Below are 14,141 nucleotides of genomic sequence, written 5' to 3' on the forward strand. Positions count from 1 at the left end.
TTAAGGTGCTTGTAGGTATTTTTCCCTTGAACTAATTTCATCAGCACTGGAAAAGAGAAAAATCCATAAAATGAACACTCATCAATTCAAGCAGGTAGTGCAGCTGCTGGGTGAGGAAGGCTTCAGTTATGAAAATGGGGAAATTGCTACTCTACAGAAAGATGTCAGCTAAGTATTTCCTCTGGTGTGGAAAGTGTTGTCACAGCAGAGCACCCAAAGAAATGGTACCATGAGGAAGGGTGAGTAATGACTGGCAGATCTAAATAATTCTGCTCTGTGCTTGTTACTAATCCTTAAAGACAATTACACAGAATCAGGACTCGCTTTTTTAAAGTATTCTGTATAAGAAGAGGGAGAGAGTATGCCTAAGAATACCAGAATGTCTTCTTTTGATAATATTTGGCTTTTTTTTTAATCCTTCATCTCCTCTAAGTCATCATTTTTGTGGCTGAATGCTTTAATTTGTTACCAAACGCAGTTCAATTTTCCATCCGTATCAGATAGCTTCTATTGTCTCATCAGTTTTAAAATTGGAGAGTGTTTTTGATGCCATTTCTTAAAAAAACAGCAGTTAAAATGAAATGAAGGTGGTTGTATTACATGTAACCCCTGAGAGAGCTGTCTGGAGTACTACATAAATTATAGTCCCTTCCACTGACCATTTAATGTAAGTAAGATGGAAAAAAACCACCCAGCATGCAGATGATGATGGAAGTGAAGAATATTTTTCACAACTCAAGGTCTCCTTGCTAACAGTAAAAAATTTCTCCTCTCTGCTGGGGGTGACCTTGCAAAAACCAGCTTGCATGTGTATTTCAAAACACCAGGACTAAATGAGGTCTTCATAATGTGACTGTAGTCGGACTTAGGCTGTTTGTGCTCCCCTGAGGGCTCAGTGTGCCTAGGATGTAACTTGTTTAGCCTAGTTTAGATGCTGTGAAATGCACTGAGATGTTTTCAAGTGTGGTAAGCTGCAAACGTTGCTTTCTCCTTGCACTTAGAAGACAGGACATCTTGGAACAGCTTGCGGTAAACGACTGCTGGAGAGATGGCTGCTAGATGATAAGCAAAATATTTCCTTTTAGATGGGAAATGTTGCTTGCTATGCCGTTTCCAAAAATGCAGATGTTGTGGTAAATGACAGTTTGCTGAAACCAAAATGTTTTGCATAAGCTGAGGAGTTCCAGTGCATTTTTAAGCTACAACAACAAGTGCTGCCAGTCTGCCAGAAGAACTGTGCCTCTGGGAAAGCCTCATGTTATGACCAAGAACCCCCAGAACTTCAGAGGCCATCTCTAAGCCAGCCACATTGGGCTCCTGAGCTCCTTGGCTTGCACACTGGAGACCTTTGGAGATCACAGAGAGCTTTTGGAGATCACAGAGAGCTTTTGGAGAGTAAGTTCCAGAATTTCTGGATAGATTACATAAAAAGTTCTATGATCATTTTAGGTTTTGTTTTAAACAATTTTGGTCTCTTTTTTTGTTTGTTTGTTTTTAAAAGCAACTTTCAATATGTTTTATTTTGTAGAATTAAGTCTTTTAGAACTTTGAAAATTCAAGCAGAAAAGAATCAATGGCCTTTAATCAGTTCTTGAATGACAAATATAGCAACAAAATAATGATTTTTATCGTAGTCCCTTCAGTATCAGCCTGGAAGAAAAAGAAGCCCAAGTTTTTTCTTGCTTTTAAGTTAATGGCTTGGGTTCCTAATCTTGAATCTCTTATTTTGTGCAGCCTCAGCACACTTGGGGCTTCATGATCTCCAGTCACATTATCTCTCAGTAGAAAACAAGTAAATTAAACTTCACATAGACTTATAACACTGACAAGAGGCAGAATGTAGATGTTTTGGAGACAGCCAGTGCAACCTTAAACTACTTATCAGAAAAATTTTATCTGTGTCACTCAGACATTGGAACAGGGCTCAGAGGAGCTGTGGCATCTCTCCAGCCTTGGAGAGATTCTGACTCGACTGTACAAGGCTCTAGGCAGCATCATCTGAATTTCAAGCTGGATCTAACCTTAAAGTTGTCCCTGCTTTGAGCGGGAGGTGAAGCAGAAAACCTCCTGAGGTGCTTTCCTACCAAGTCATTCTATGACTCCATGAAATTCTGATGCACAACTAGCACAAAAGCTATGTAAAACTGTAGATGATACCGGCAAGTACAAAGGAATTATGGTACAGTCATTTCTGGGATGGACTCCTGCAACCATGCAGTCCAAATGATATGGAAAGAAAAGGAATATGTAGGTATTCTGCTGTATATGAAAATCAGCTAAACAGAGCACATCTACCAAAAATGCAATCCAGGACATAGATGTTAATATCCCTTCTTCTTCCTAGCAAGTTTTAAGAGTGCCATGATTACTACTAGATGCAAGGATCTCAGCGTAAGTGACCTCTTGGTGAGAGCAAATGTTCCTCTGTACTAAGCTGAGATATTAGTCTGGTAGTTTCAAACACACACACACACAAAAAGTCTTCTTCATTGTGGAACTAGCAGTCAAAAACACTGGGGAAAAAAGAATCAAACACAACTCAGCCAAACTGTCATTCTCTAAAAGTACCTGAAATGTATTTTTCAATAATGAGTTTTAAGAACCAGTATTTGTGGTTCTTTTTTTTGTCTTAACTTCTAGTTCCTGAACCTTCAGACTGCACTGAGGTTATATTTAGTCCATACCTTATGCTTTTCTTCACTGCCTTGAGACTTAAAGATCTACTTTGAAAATAAGACCTCAGAGTGTAACTTAGTCACTCAACTCTAGAGGCAGGAGGCCTAGGACAGGAAGCAAATATTCCAAGAAAAACATTAAAATACTGAGAGTTGACAGAATTGTGATTTAATAGTGTTCAACTGAGAACATCTAACAGGACTATGTGCTGAGGCAGTCAACAGCTTGAAAGGGAAGTCAAAGTCCAAGGGACTTTTCTCAAGGGGTTATCAAACCTAAATAAGATAAAGCTATTTTGATTTTGAGCAATACACCAGCAAGACTTTATTTGGAATATTCTCTGATGTGAGAGGAAGACAGCCAAGAAATTAATGTGGTTTGGAGATGTGTGCTCTCAGGGAAGACCAGCTCCACTTGACCTCTTCACTGAGTGCCTGAGAACAACAAGAAACCTCTTGAAGACTACACTATCAGGACAAGGACACTTGGAATAAGAGAGTTGCAAATTCAAAGACAGGATAGCGAGAGAAGAGAAAAAGCACCAAAACGAAATGGCAGAACTTCTGTTTCTTTCATAGAGGTAGGCAATAAGCTTCCTCATCTGATGCAGCTCCGTTCATCTGGACAACCTTCCTCTGCTTCTAACATGTGTAGCCCGGATTCTGTCTCCACCAGCTGTGTAATAAATGTTACGAATAAACTCAGTGTACTCTGATTTTTCCTTACTGATCAAATACAGCTTGTGGGCAAAGGTCCAAGCCTTCGTCACTGGACCTTGGTTGTTTGCACAAGCCCCTTGACTGTAGCAGCTGACTTGACAGAGAGATGTACGGTGAGAAGTCTTGGGGAAACTGGACTCTCTCGTGTCCAGAGAAGGGCGGCAAAGCTGGTGAGGGGCCTGGAACACAAACCCTATGAGGAGAGGCTGAGGGAGCTGGGGGTGTGCAGCCTAGAGAAGAGGAGGCTCAGGGGTGACCTCATTGCTGTCTACAACTACCTGAAGGGACATTGTAGCCAGGTGGGGGCTGGCCTCTTCTCCCAGGCAACCAGCAACAGAACAAGGGGACACAGTTTCAAGTTGAGCCGGGGAAAGTATAGGCTGGATGTTAGGAGGAAGTTCTTCACAGAGAGAGTGATTGGCATTGGAATGGGCTGCCCAGGGAGGTGGTGGAGGCACCGTCCCTGGAGGTCTTCAAGAGAAGACTGGATGAGGCACTTGGTGCCATGGTCTAGTTGACTGGCTAGGGCTGGGTGCTAGGTTGGACTGGATGATGTTGGAGGTCTCTTCCAACCTGGTTGATTCTATGATTCTGTGATTCTATAGAGAACCTCTGGGACTGCAAGAAGAATCATATAATCTTTTTAGTTGGGAGAGACCTTTAATATCAAGTCCAACCATGAATCCAGCAAAACCAGGTCGCTGGTACACCATGTCTCTCAGCACTACAATGCAAGAGCAGGGCAACCTCCAGGAAGAGAAGCATGTATATCCCTCTCCCTCCCCAGTCAAAGCTTTCCATGTCTGTAGAGGTTCAGCCTCCATTGGAGGAACGTGACCTTCACGAGGCTGAATAGCTTCACCAATTCCCAATTATTTCAGTGGGAGCTCAACATTTTGCATAATTTTGCCAAATTGGTTTTATTGATTACACTGAATTGCACTGGGCAAATGTAAGTCGACAGCTCGCCCTCTCTGCTGCTGTTTTGCTTGGCCAGTAATGAGATGTACAGACAAATGATTATACATGGATCTGGCTGGCTTATGACATCAATCGTTGAGACAGGGTTTACTCTTCAGTTAAATATACTTCTGAATTCTCTAATACATAGTCCTTACTCTGACCTCTACGGAAGATCTAACTTGCTGTAATGTTTAAGCAATTTCAGCTGTATGCATACTTTAAATTGTCCTTTTGTGTTAAGGCCCTGTTAATTTCAAACTCTCCCTGGAGACTGGCAGCTCCAAAGCTGTCTGTCTCATGGAAGTGGAAGCCGCTGAAGCTTAAACTTCTTTTTCAAAGAGCTCAGGCAAGACAAACTCATGCACAGTTGAGACACGTGGTTGGAATACCAAAGCAACATGTTCCTGAAGCACAAAATCTGTATTTCTCAGGGTGGTAAGGATTATCTGGGAGACAAGAATCATATTCTTTATATGAAAGCAGAACTGTGTGCTACAAAAGGACTGCTTACCTATCAGATAGCCTCGTAAGAGCTATCAATGGGACAGAGCCCTGACAACAAGCTAATGAGCTCCTGCTGCTCGATAAATGTCTTTGCTTTGCTTCAGCATTTCTTTGTGCAGTAGGAGGGAGACAGTGATCCCAGTCAACACTCCAGTGCAATTATTTTATTGTTTCCAGCCATCATTTTAGTATAACACACAAAAAAGGAAGGCACAGCAGCTTTTGTGATGCCTGACACAAGAAAACCATAGTTGCTCAAGGTATAATTATCAAATTCCTTTCACTCAAAGCTAGGAATAAAAGCAAGCAAAGTTCTGTTCTTCCAGGAAAATAATCTAGTTTGAAAATGATTTATTTTTCTTTTTCTCTGATTTGTTTTCCCTTTGTTGTATCAGTAAATAAGTCATAGCATTACAAGGTATCCTGCTAAATGGCTTTCTGTAAGATTAAAAATAGGGGTAACATTAAAAGCCACTTTTTATCCAGTTGGTGAAGGTGATGAAAAATGCTAGGAGAAGGTATAGATTTTTTTTCAGAATACACCTCTAAAATAGGGTAATGGTACTTTGAATTTATGGCCTAGGCTAGACCTGATTTAAGATAGAAATCTACTTTCTTCCAAAATTTAGGGCTTTCCAGAAAAACATCCTTTCCACATTTTGATTCCACACTCTTCTATTCCTCAGCTTCCTCAGTTATCATCTTTACAAAGGTCTCCACTAATAGCATTAAACTATCCCTGCTGTTACTGATATTCTTTCACCATCCTGCTGAACTGGTTGTGTGGTGACTGGCACCACTCTATAGGCTACACTCACCTCGAGTGTTTTGTTTTCATATGTCTTTAACCCTAGATTTGCTCATTTAAATAAAAAAAAAAAAAAAGCTAACCCTCAGTGAATAGGTAGGAGGAAAGCTTCTGAGACATAGAATCCTTAAGCAGTCTATCGGTGGATTACGTCAACTCAAAGATAGATTTTGCTCCCTCTGGCTCATCAAATAATCTGATTAGCTGGCACTGATTATGCTCAGCATGATGTACTGTGTTCTGTAAACCAAACACAGAACGTCCCTTCTCTGTTGCCTCATGAGCTCCTGGACAGCCTGCTTCTGAAATAAATTCCCTTTTCACTTTGAACAACCACTTTGGCTGGGATTTGGGGCATATGAATGCCACCTGATAATGCTGCCTTGCTACAGAGGAATAGTGGTGTGCTCGCTTCCCACAGAAAAAGGCACAGGTTCTTGCCTCGCAGCTTCACCACTCTTATTATGAAGAACTCCTTCCTTATGCCCACTCTAAATCTACCTTGCTGCAGTTTCAAACCATTGCCCCTTGTCCTATCACTACATGCCTTCCTAAGTAGTCCTTCCCCAGTTTTCTTGTAGATCCCCTTCAGATACTGAAATGCTGCTCTAAGGTCTCCCCAGAGCCTTCTCTTCCCCAGGTGGAACAACCCCACCTCTCTCAGCCTCTCTTTGCAGAAGAGGTGCTCCAGCTCTCTGATCATCTTGGTGGCCTGCTCCAGCAGATTGCTTCCTGTGTGGAGGACTCCAGAACTGGACATGGTACTCTAGGTGAGGTCTCACCAGAGAGCAAAGTGGCACAATCACCTCTCTTGACCTGGTGGCCATACTTATTTTGATGCAGTCCAGGATGCAACTTGTTGTCTGGCCTGCAAGTGCACATTGTTGATTCATGTTCGGCTTCTTATCCGCAAGTACTCCAGCAGGGCTACTCTCAATTTCATCACTCTTCAGCCTGCACTGATATTAAGGATTGTCCCCACTCAAGTGCAGGACCTTGCACTTCACCTTATTGAACCTCCTGAGGTTCTCCTGGATGGCATCCCATCCCTTAGTCTTATTGACCACACCACTCAGTTTAGTATCACTTGCAAACTTGCTGAGGGTGTGCTCAGTTTTGCTGCCTATATGAGGATACTAAACAGCACTGATCCCAGTATGGACCCCTATGGGGTGCCAGTAGTCACCTGTCTCCATCTGGACACTGTGCCATTGACAGCTATCCTTTGTATGCTATCACCCAGCCAACTCCTTATCCACTGAGCACTCCACCACCAAATCCATATTTCTCCAGTTTAGCACTGACGAGTTTTACATGATGTCTGGGGAGTGGTGATGCCATTGGTGGGGCTCACAGAAACCAATAGTTGGAAAGAAGGAGCTGCCTGACCTAGACGTCAAAACCAGTGGTTGTAAAATGTAGCATTTTTATCTAGCCTCGGTTAGTGGTGTTGGAGGAATCAGTGTTATGCTCACGCCACAATTCTGTCAATGCCTTTTTTTCTGCTGGGAGATGCATTTTGGAGGGGTCTCATTGTTAGGTAGTAGTTAAACTGTCATTGGTGAGGATAAGAGAGATGCTGGCCATTGTCAAGTAGAATCCAGCCTCGTCTGGCTTGACATTTCTGTACGGAATTTTAGTCCATTCTTCCCATGAATTTTTGTCTCAAAACCTCGCAAATGTCTTACATGCCCCTAAAGAGACTCAGGCTGCTGCTTCCTTTTATAGCTGCATTGTAACTTGTCCTCCCTCATGACTTTCTTTGAGAGTGCATTCAGTGAGCTCTTTGCATTTTCCTGTTTTATTTTACTTTCCTCTTTGTTTTTAATACTGCTTCACATTTTCATTCATTCATTCTCTCTCTTTTTTTCTCATCTTCTCTTTGTCCTCTCCCCTGCATTCTTTTGCTGTGACAAACCTGCTGATGCATGCTTAGAGCAGTGGCAGCTGCCACGCTGTGCTCACCATCTGGGACAGACAGATCCTGCAGTCTCCCAGTCTCCAGAACCATACTGATTGTGGATGCTGGACAACAGCCACCTCATCACCTCCCAGTTTCCTTCCCAGTTTTACTTCATGTGAGTTGCTTTTCTGTTAGCTATTCAGCACAGGCTCCTTCACTGATTAGCATTTGCCCAGCTGAGCAGAGTTTGTAAAATTTCCTGCTCATGTGGCTCAAACCTTTCAACATGAGGAAAAAAACTCTGCTGTGAGGGTGCTGGAGCCCTGGTGCAGACTGCCCAGAGATATCGTGGAGTCATTCTCTGGAGATGTTCCAAAGCAGCCTGGACATTGTGATCCTGGGCAACCTGCTGTGGGTGACCCTGCTTTAGCAGGGGAATTGGACTGGATGATCTCCAGAGCTGATCTCTTCCAACCCCTACCATTCTGTGACTCTGGGATTTCAAAGTGATTGCAGACATAACACCTCAGTACATTTGTCATATTTCTGAACGGATTTTTGTAGCTAAATTTGTTTATTCTCTATCTTTCATAGATACTTTGTGCTAAAACAACCACACACCCCCTTGTCACCTCTGCTAAAGTGCCTCTTGATTGCTCCGTGGAGAGCCCTGGTGCTTTTGAAGTAGGACAGCCCCATAGCTGAAGAAGAAGAGCAACATGTGGGTGAGTGTTTAGCTATGAAATGTGAGCTGCTCCTAACTCTGGCTACCCTCTGGGAGAAGTTTGCTGTCCCTTCCTGGGTATACACACACTGAGGCAGAAGGGACTACTTTCCTCTTTGGCTGCTCTTTCACTGTCCCTTGTGCCAAAGTTTTTAGTGCCTCAGTGCATGGAATAAGGTCTCACTTGTAGGAAATAAGACCAAAAGGAGAAAGGCTTACTCCACATGCATCACCCTTCATAGCACAAAGCCCCTGGGAAGGTCAGAGGAAAAGTTATGACTTTAAAAATGTTTTCTGAAGGGTGGTTGCTTTGGCTTTTGTGATAAACAGCTAAAAACTGGGCCAACAGAACAGGTAGAAACACAAAAGCCACTTTCCCACTGGATGCAGCCATAAGACTCATGAGCCTCACCCTCAGACCAAGCCTACTACAAGGGCAGTAATACTCCCATCATGACCAGGAGCATGTGGTAATGACAGGAAAGGACTCTGTCTTCCTTCCATGCCCAGAGGTCAGCTGCAAACATTTGAAGCTTGTTTACAGGTCTCAGGGTGGTAGCCTGTAACAACACCCAACAGCTGTGGCAGGAAAGAAAGGATTTGGTCAGGGCATTATGCCTTCCCTGACATCATCCTCACCTGTTTGGGAGAGTACTGATCTAGCTGTAGTTGAACATTTTTCTGTTTCAAACAAAAATGAGAATAAGAGCTAAAAGTATGAGATTTACCGGGTGTAAAGGCTGAGGCTGACTCAGAGGTAGGATGGATAAAACAGTAACAAATCAGCCAACCATTTAAAATATCATGTTCTCAATAGCTTCACACACTCTGCATCCTTTGGATTTCTGTGCATTTCTATTCCTCGCCTTTCATCAGCTCCTTCCTCACAAAAGCCTGAAAACACTGAACAAAGCAACGGCAAGAGTAGGATTTGAGGAGACAATGTGAGCAGGGAGTTCTGTGTATTCAAAGTTCAGCTAGTGAGAAACAACCATCTGGTGAGCGCATCCATCTCTGCTCCTGGATAAGCTGAGGATGAATTGCCTAATGGGAGCCAGCACTCTGCCTGAGAGTGAGTAGTTACCAGGGTAAAGAGAATTACATAAGAGCAAGAGCTGCACTTACACATCACTAACTAGATGTAATCGTTGCACTTGGGCTGAGGCAATTCTGCTGCAGCACAAAAACACTTCACGCCAGCCTAAAATAATTTGGTGCTGGTCTTTTTTTGCTTACCTGAAGCACAGTTTTGCTTCTCCAAGTCCCCCAGCTATCATATGCAACATCTAGAAATATGCTCCTGTGAAATGTTTCAATGCTTTCTCTCTAATTACAGCTTTTGGTATCATTTTGCTCAGTTATAAGCAGGGTGAATCAGAACAGAAATATCAGGGAGGGATGAGGGAAGAAACCTTTTGACAAAAGGGAGCATAAAGAGGGAAGAAACAGGGCATCTTGTAAGTCAGTGGGGTGGAAAATGTCTTTGCTTAATAGGAGACAGCAGCAAACTGCAACTTGGTTACTCTGAAAAAAATTCTCAATTAATAAATTCTTTGCAGAAAAGGAAGGGAACTTCCCCACCATCTGCCTTGCTGGCTGCCAGCAAGGCTGGCACTTTAGAGGCACAAAGGGTTCCTGCTGCAGGCAGTCTGTGCTACTGGCTGCTGCACAGGTGATGGTGGTGCAGCTCCAGGCTGACAAGAGGGAGGAATTAGGTGGGTTCCTTAGCTAGGTTCCACCAATACCTCTGCAAAATTGTACAGATTTCATAGATTCATAGAATCAACCAGGTTGGAAGAGACCTCCAAGACCATCCAGTTCAGCCTATCCCCCAGCCCTAGCCAGTCAACTAGACCATGGCACTAAGTGCCTCATCCAGTCTTTTTTTTTAACACCTCCAGGGATGATGACTCCACCACCTCCCAGGGATGGTGACTCCACCACCTCCCCGGGCAGCCCATTCCAATGGCAATTTCATCAATTCTGTGAGCTCTGACAAGGAAATTTACTATCAGTTCTTTTCTGAACAGCTCTAGCGTGTTCTGGAGGGAAAGAAAAGAGATGAAAGAGACCTAGGATGGCTGAGGAAGGTGGGGAGAAAGCAGCAGGCATTAGAAGAAGAGAGATTTATGATGATTGAGAAAAAAGCAAGCTGGATATGTGTGCAGATTATATTTTTAATGTGAATGTGGACACTTTTGCTCTGGGTTTACTGAGGACAGTTGCACACCCAGTTAATGAAGGCACATAATCTCCAAGGCAAGAGTGGAATCAGCTTCACAAAGCAAAGTTCCCAAAATAACATATAAGCTGTCAAATGAGTGTGGCTGTTTGAAATTCCTTACCAGGGAGTTAAAGTTTGTCTTTAAATCAGTGGAATAAAATTTAAATTAAAATTTGGGGTGGAATATAGGAAATTAGTATTTGCATGCATCTTGTGCTGCCAACAAAGATAGAATTATCTTTCTGACATTTAGAGAAGCTAAAAGATGATCAAATACCAGATCTATTGAGAACTGGGCTATCAAGTCATGTAGACGTTGATTTCCCTCCAAATTAGAAGTCTGAAGGCCATTATTGGATTAAATATACATGTAAATATCAATGTCTTGAGCTGTCAAAAGGTCATATCTATTGTGTTTTAGTGTTTAAGTCTAGAACAAATGGCAAACTCCTCCAAGGTAAACCTGGTGGAGGATGCCAACAGGTTCCTGAAATGCAGCCAAAGATATGGACTTAGGAATAATGTCACCACCATAAAAATTGTACAGTAATTTGGAGAAGCAGCTGTGATTCACTTTGGAAACAAACAGCTCCAATGTTACCACACATGTTCACCTTCATGTACTGTATAGGTACATGTTTCACTACTTGGCAATGCTGTTGTTTTGCCAGAACAATTATGCAGATATGAAAATAACTTCATAGATTCATAGAATGGTTTGGGTTGGAAGGGACCTTGAAGATCATCTAGTTCCAGCCTCCCTGGCACTCGCAGGGCCACCTTCCACTAGACCAGGTTGCTTAAGGCCTCATCCAATCTTGAACACCTCAAGGAGGGAGCATTCATGGCCTCCTTGGGCAACCTGTTTCAGTGTCTCGCCACCATCACTGTAAGGAATTTGTTGTCTCCACAGTCTTCCTAAAAGGTTTTTTTTATTATTATTATTGTTCAGATTTTTTTTTAATCTATGCAACAAAAGGCTTTGAAATGAGGCAAGTCCAACCTCATCAAAGCTCTTTTCTGTGTTGAGAAAGTACAATACACACTCCTGATGTACTGCAGCATATTCTATTGTTTAAATTGGATTTCTGGGCTCACCAAATGGTTTCCTGACAGGTTTCACAGAATCATAGGATTGTTTAGACTATAAAGACTTTTAAGATCATCAAGTCCAAACATTAACCCAGTACTACCAAGTTCACTGCTAAACCATGTCCCTCAGCATCAAGTCTGCACATCTTTTAAATCCCTTCTGGGATGGTAACTGTAACACTTTGCTGAGTAGCCTTGACAACCCTTCTGAGGAAGAAATGGTTCCCAAAGTCAAACTTAAACCCCCTCTGGTGAAACCTGAGGCTGTCTTGTCTCATCCTACCCTTGCTACCTGGGAGAAGAGACTGACCCCACCTCACTCCAGCCTCATCCAGGTAATAGCAGTGAGCCAGGTCTTCCCTCAGCCTCCTTTTCTCTAGACTAAACAATCTCAGTTCCCTCAGCTGCTCCTCACAGGACTTGTTCTCTAAACCCTTCACTAACTTTCTTTTCTTCTTCTTAATCCTTTGTTGTTCTTACATTAGGTAATATTCTGGAAGTGATATTTTGCCCCACATTGCATATTCCTTTTATTTTCACATTCTTTTTTTTTTTTTTTTCAGTGTGGTCTATAATAGTTATTTCTCATCACTGTACAGTTGTGCCAACATTTAGGATTTATCCCATTGTTTGTTGTTCACTTCCATGGCAGCTCTTACATCAACTTTCCTGGGTGCCAAGGGCAAGGGATACATCATCTCTAAGCACAGAGATGGCACAATTCCTTAGGAGAAGGACTGTTTATTTTACACAACTTGTCCAAATTCACCTGGATCTTCTACATGGGTGTGTGAAAGAAAATACAGTTGTCCATATCTAAATATATGTCACTGTTGGTACATTTTCCAAAACTGAGGCTGGGGCCCAACTTGTTCAGTGGAGTCTGAAAGAGAAGTTAGTAAATAACTAGTCTGGGAAAGGCAAATCACATTACCTTCCTTCCAACAGTTTTTGATGTTTACAGGGATCTAATTTAATTACAAATGGAGACAAATCTCTATGTCAGTCTCCATAAGCAATTACATTTTACTTGCCCTGACTCCAGTTCTGGTTGTTTATCTGCTGGACAAAGGGATTTTTCCCGGTGCAAGGCAGTGCTCTGCTTGAACATCTCGAGTGCTTTTCTTTTATGCTGAGTGATGCATGCAGCTGGTCAGAAGAGGATGACTTTCCCAGTGCAACACCTAGCCTGAGGCATTAGCTAACAGAGTCCCCTCTATCACCTTACCTGGGAGAGGGGAAACCATGGAAATAAAAAAGTATTAGAACTTTTTATTTTAGGCTTTCTCAGGTGTAAGACCTGCAGTGGGGAAAAAAACAAACAAACAAAAACCCAAAACCCCACCCAAACAAAAAACCCATGGGGAAAAAAGGAAAAAAAAAAAATCAGGTATGAAATGCTGTAAGACTCTTGACAGAAGAGCACTTTTTTTTTTTACTTTTTTGGACCCAACAAGAGCAGCTCGAAGGAAGATGCAATTCTTCAGTAGAAAGCAAGGGGGAAAAAAATGATTGCAGAGCTAGCATGAGGACTGCAACCAAGGGCTGGCAGAACACTTGTAACCAGCCTTTTTCGCCCAGAAAAGGAGTGGGCTTTGCACTTCATGGCCACTACTTGGCCAAAGAGTCCTCCAAGCCAAGGTGAACATCCTGAACTCCAACCTCATGCACACTGTGCTGACCTAGGGAAGGGCAGAATTGACGTAGGGAGGAAACCTCAATTGTTTATTTCTTAGCAGTGCTCTGGGAAGTATTTTGCTGTAGAAGTGAAGGAATTAGAGGGAATCTACCACAAGCTGGAGGTTGTACAACCTGGACGCAAGGTCTTCCATTGCAGTTTTATTTATCATATGCAGATGTTTTCCATCAGGACACTGGAAGGATCAGGTGCAACAGTAGCATTTTTGATACCTGCTGCCTGGTCATGCCCCATTGAAAGGGGTTTCAACAGGAGATTCTATCCATGGGGAAATCTGTGTCAGTTTAAAGAAACTTTTTCACTGAAAGGGTTATTAAAGACTGGAATAGGCTTCCCAGGGAGGTGGTTGAATCCCCATCCCTGGAAGTGTTTGCAAGATGCAGGTATGTGGCACTAAAAGATATGGTTTATCGTCAGCCTTGTGTTATCGACAATGGTTAGATTCCATCTTAAACCAATCTATAATTCCATGATGTATTACCTACAACCGGGGATATTAAGCCAAAGAAACGGTCTCGTTTCTATTCCTAACGCAGCCTCTTCATGACTCCCTACCTCTGCTCACTCAAACGGGTCCCGAGCACAAGTTTACCTCTAGGAGAGCCCTGGCACGAGTGAGGGAGGCTGCTGCGGTGCCCCCAGGGAGCCCTGGCGGTGTGCGAGAGAAAGGCTGTGTCGGGATCAGCCGGGATCAGGGGTAAGCTGGAGGACAGACGGCCAGGACGGGCTGGCCCGACCGAGCCAGCGCAGGGCGAACCAAGCGAGAACGCAGCGCAGCGAGCGGCGGGGCGGCGGGGATGACATCACCCGATCTGCCCAAAGACGCGTG

This window comes from Pogoniulus pusillus, chromosome 6, assembly GCF_015220805.1.
Source record: "Pogoniulus pusillus isolate bPogPus1 chromosome 6, bPogPus1.pri, whole genome shotgun sequence".
NCBI classification, from domain to species: domain Eukaryota; kingdom Metazoa; phylum Chordata; class Aves; order Piciformes; family Lybiidae; genus Pogoniulus; species Pogoniulus pusillus.